This window comes from Pelobates fuscus, chromosome 3 (assembly GCF_036172605.1).
Source record: "Pelobates fuscus isolate aPelFus1 chromosome 3, aPelFus1.pri, whole genome shotgun sequence".
In the NCBI taxonomy this organism is placed as follows: domain Eukaryota; kingdom Metazoa; phylum Chordata; class Amphibia; order Anura; family Pelobatidae; genus Pelobates; species Pelobates fuscus.
The window spans coordinates 233369696-233375386 of record NC_086319.1 but is presented as its reverse complement, the minus strand read 5'-3'; positions in this window follow the sequence as shown (position 1 = coordinate 233375386).

The window sequence follows — 5691 nt, the reverse complement described above, 5'->3', positions numbered from 1 at the left end:
CGCTTGCCTATCTGCATCTAACATAATCTCGTAAAAAAAAAATAAAAAAAAAATGCACATTTCACACTTATAGAATAAAGATATCTCCTATTTTGTTTAACATGCACTATGTTAAGTAGTGCTAAAAATTAACATTTTCTCCTTGTATTTGAAATGTCCGCTATAAGCCAAGTAGATCCTACTATTCTAAATGCTATAAAAAATGGAAAAATACTTAGTCAAGACGTGTATTGACACACAGATTACTTAATATAGTGTATGTTGGACAAAATAAGAGATTTCTTTACTCGTTTATGAACTGAGTGTTTTATGTGCTTTAAAGTACTATGGTAATTTATGCTAAGTATTACAAGGATGAATTCTGATACACTTTTAAAGAAAATAATAATGGTTAAGTTTTTATTTGACACATATATGTTTCTCAATAATTGGTTTTATTTGACATCCAAAATAATTAGATTAAAAGCAAAGATGAGAGTGGGTAGGGTCATCTATATTGGTAAAATAAAATAAATTTTAAAAAACCACAGGTGGTTTAACCCATTAAAGGAACACTGTAGTGTCAGGAATGCAAACATGTATGCCTGGCAATATAGTTCTAATATCACCGTTTTGGTTCCCAGCTCCCCTTGCCTCCAGTTAAAAATGTGTAAAACTCACTTTATTTCCTGCGCCACAAGGGTCTTGTCGTGGCTGGCTCTGCCTCCTTAGCTGAAATAATAATTTGAATAGGAAAGCATTGGGAGGTTGTTGTGCATGTGGCAAAATAATGCACTGCGCCGATCAGCATCTAATCATAGAGATGCACTAAATTGATGCATGTCTACAGTGAAGGGAAAAAAGTATTTGATCCCCTGCTGATTTTGAACATTTGCCCACTGACAAAGAAATGCTCAGTCTATAATTTTAATGGTAGGTGTATTTTAACAATGAGAGACAGAATAACAAAAAAATCCAGAAAAATGTGTGTCAAAAAAGTTATAAATTGATTTGCATGTCAATGAGTGAAATAAGTATTTGACCCCTTCGACTTAGTACTTGATGGCAAAACCCTTGTTGGAAATCAGAGATCAGATGCTTTTTGTAGTTGGCCACCAGGTTTGCACACATCTCAGGAGGAATTTTGTCCCACTCCTCTGTAGATCCTCGCCAAGTCATTAAGGTTTCGAGGCTGACGTTTGGAAACTCGAACCTTCAGCTCCCTCTACAGATTTTCTATGGGATTAAGGTCTGGAGACTGGCTAGGCCACTCCGGGACCTTAATGTGCTTCTTCTTGAGCCACTCCTTTGTTACCTTGGCTGTGTGTTTTGGGTCATTTTCATGCTGGAATACCCATCCACGTCCCATTTTTAATGCCCTGGCTGAGGGAAGGAGGTTCTCACCCAAGATTTGACGGTACAGGCCCTGTCCATCGTCTCTTTGGTGCGGTGCAGTAGTCCTACACCCATAGCAGGAAAAAAAAAAACAAAGCATGTTTCCACCTTCATGTTTGATGGTGGTATGGTGTTCTTGGGGTCATAGGCAGCATTCCTCCTCCTCCAAACACGGCAAGTTGAGTTGATGCCAAAGAGCTTGATTTTGGTCTCATCTGACCACAACACTCACCCAGTTCTCCTCTGAATCATTCAGATGTTCATTGGCAGACTTTAGACAGGCCTGTACATGTGCTTTCTTGAGCAGGGGCACCATGTGGGCGCTGCAGGATTTCAGTCCTTCATGGTGTAGTGTGTGTTACCAATTGTTTTCTTGGTGACTATGGTCCAAGCTGCCTTAATATCATTAACAAGATCCTCCCGTGTAGTTCTGGGCTGATTCCTCCCTGTTCTTATGAACATTGAAACTCCATGAGGTGAGATCTTGCATGGAGCACCAGACCGAAGGAGACTGACAGTTTTGTTGTGTTTCTTCTATTTGCGAATAATCGCACCAACTGTTGTCATCTTCTCACCAAGCTGCTTGGCGATGGACTTGTAGCCCATTCCAGTCTTGTGTAGGTCTACAATCTTGTCCCTGACACACTTGGACAGCTCTATGGTCTTGGTGGAGAGTTTGGAATCTGATTGATTGCTTCTGTGGACAGGGGTCTTTTCTACAGGTAACTATCTGAGATTAGGAGTACTACAGAGAACTTACAACCACCGGAGAAGTGGGGGGGGGGCGATAAAGATGTGAGGGGGGGGCGATAAAGATTTTAATGTATAGGTAGGATTATAAAAAAAAAAAAAAATTTGCTCAATGCAGTGTGTGTGTATGTATGTATGTAATTGTGTGTGTGTGTGTGTATATATATACACACATACATATTTTCAGCAGTCTGTATTTAGGTTTAATTGCTGTTGGCACTTTGAGGAAAAAAAGTTGGCATGTATTGCGGTTTGGGCACTTGGGCTCAAAAAGGTTTGCCATCACTGCTTAATGTATTCTTGGTAAAACACTATTCGATCATAACTGGTACTGACTGTTAATGCCAAAAAAATCCACATCAGATGAATGATTTCTATGAAAATGATTCAGAGAAAAAAGTTATATTTAATGTGAACTAATACTTTCCTAGTATTAGAATCAAGCTATAAATCTGAACAAAAATAGTACTTCAGTAAAATGTAGGCAAACATTTGAATCCGTCCATCTCGGTGCCTGAGAAGCTTGTGGACATGGCTGTGCTAGAGTTTATTTTTCTGAAAAGTCTGAACGGAATATATCATTCATCTCTATCTGTGTTAATTCAAATTTAATGTCAAAACAGCCAAGCTGGAAAAATGCTGTACGTAAATTCAAAGTCAATTCAGGCCACTTTAGGAAATCTTTTCACTTTCAGAATATAATAAAAGCAAGGTGGGAGTAGAGACTGTTCTTTCTGTTATGGATTAGTTAAACTGCCGGCAAACCGCAGTAATGCGACCGTAATGTAAATTCCTCTAATATAGAACTCTATTAAGTGGAAATGCTGAGTAGACCACTTTAGTAGCTTGTACCACAGAATTGGGAGAGTGAGTGAATGATTTTGAGCTAGTTGGCCTTGTCCATTCAGAGACACTACAGGCAACCAGACCACTTTCTCTCAATGATGCAAAGCCCCTGTTATTTTAACCCTGCAACTGAAAACATTGGCGTTTTTCAGGAATGGCAATGTTTCTATTGCAGGGTTAACATGCCTGCAGTGCAGTGGTTGGTTTTTAAACTAGACCTCAAGGCGGCATGCCCACCAGTCTAGGATTTAGGGATTACCCAGCTGTCTTTTTTTTTTTCTTCTTCTCATAAAGAAAAGAAACACCTTGACATAACTGGGTAATCCCTGAATCCTGGACTGGTAGGCGTTCCGCCTTGAGTACTGGTTCGGAAACCACTGCTTTAATCTCTTTGCACTGTTTGAGATACTCACAGATTCCGCAAATGTTTCATATCACAAAGTAAATTGAGCAAAATCTCAAGCACTAGGGGTATGCTTAACAGAGGCTATATTAGGGAAGTGACACTCCTCTAGGAACACATTTAATTGGAAAATGGAAGCTATACACTATCTAGGAATAGACTTTTTCACTGACATATCAACTATCCCTGTATGTACCCTATCAATGGTTTGGAAGTCCATTTACCAATCCCTATCAGAATGAAAGCATTAAGGAATTTCATTGGTGGGTCGTTGTGCAACTATTAAAGGGACATTTTAGGGATCACAAGGCACCATAACAACTTAATCTAAATTAAGTTGTGTTGGTGCGAGGAGACCCCTGGTTGCATTCTTACCTTCAGGGGTTAAATCATTTTCTAACGGTTTAACCCAGAAGTGCCTCCAGCACCAATCTCAACTCACCGCGGCAGCATCTGGCTTCTGAAATTTCACATGCAGGAAGTGTGGAGTACTGCCTTGCAGGGTCACTGCTGATTGGCTCAGAGAGGTCAGATGAAGCTTTCAGCCAATCTGTAACTCCCCATTCACAGAGCTGGCTTGAAGATATACTGAAGATAACTTTACTATTATTACAACCACCTGGCACATACAAATGGGCATACACGGAGGACACAAAGATAAAGCACCGCGCTTACAGCAGCAGTAGCTTAGTATCCAACAGCTCAAAATACATAGTTAAAAACAAAGAGAACATTACCTGCGCTCTGGCCTAAATCCCCGTGTACATTTAAACAAAATGGAGGCTCTTTAGTTTTATTCTAATGGCCATTTGAATATATAAGCTCACCTGGTAACGTTCTCTTTGTTTATACTTGGAGGACAGATGATTAATCATCGGCGACTAGCTCACCACCTATGGTCTGGGGCCCCATTACAACTGAGAAGTCTGCTTAGCTCCACTAAGCACTTATTATCGGTGTTGTATAAATATGCCAACAACAACCCCTGCATTAGGCAACTATACTTGCAGTGGGCAAGAAATTCCCCATAGGGACTTTTATAAAATCCTACAAGTAAGGTATTTTGACATCTACACTAAAAGGACTTGGGGTAGATAGAAGTAGGCTATTGTCATAAGAACAGGCGGTACATAAATTCCCCAAAATAAAGGTCATCATCTCCAAGTGGTATAACGCAATTTTGGAAGCAGGTTATTATACCCACCCCCCACCACCACATATAGATCAGGATGGGAGGTAGATGTAGGTTGCAAATTCACAGACATAGAATGGGCAAGGGTTATGGAACACTCTCAACCCCTTACGAGGTGTAGGTAACTTTTATTTTTTTGCTATATGACCCCTTAAGACCTTTATGTAACTTCCCAGATTCAGCTGTTGGAGGAAATATGGCCACACAGGAACTATAGCCCATGTTTGGTGGGATTGTTCGACTTTGACCCAGGCATGGAGAGAGTTCTTCAGTTTGGTTTTAAATGGTAAGGGCGCTGAACCTCCTTTCACACTGGAAATAGAACTTTAATGCATATATCCTGACACTATGCAGGCAAAGCTCACCAAATTGGTGACAATCATATTCCTAATATTTAAAACTCTAGTTGCCAGACAATGGAAACAAGTAAATCCGCCAACTCATGTCAGGTGACCGCACTTCTGAATTAAATTTAAAAAATCTGAACAATGGGTTTATTTAAAATGAGACTCATTGGAAACATTTAGTAAAACATGGGAGCCATATCTTAACATGCCAATAACACACTAGACTAGAACAAGGGAACGTAGAGAAGAGTATGTCAAAAGGGAATGTAATTAGGAAGTGTCAAAAATTCACCATTCTGACATACAACTGTCTGGGTATTTTCTCTCTTCTGTTTAGTTTTCCTTCTTTTTGCCATGGTTTGGTTTATAAAGGTTTTCTTTCTCTGTGTAGATTTATTACTATATATATATATATATATATAAATCCAAATAGGTTATGGTGGGGAAAGATTGTGATTGAAAACCCCTTCCACCTGAAGTCTGTGGATAATTAATACAATGTTAAACAAAAATCTGCACAGCAGTCAAGCCATAAGACTTGCTTTTCCCACAGAAATCCCATAACGGCAAAACAATAAAAAAAAAACCACACACACACACACTCGCTCTCTCTATTATTTTTCTAACTAGCATGTATGTTAGGAACTGCACAATGTGTGAAGAAGTAACCATGGAGATGGTATACACATCATATTGTACGTGTGTGTATGGCAGAAAATAATACATTGTGAGAAAAATAATAATTGAAATTGAAATTCTCACATTAGTGCATAAACCTG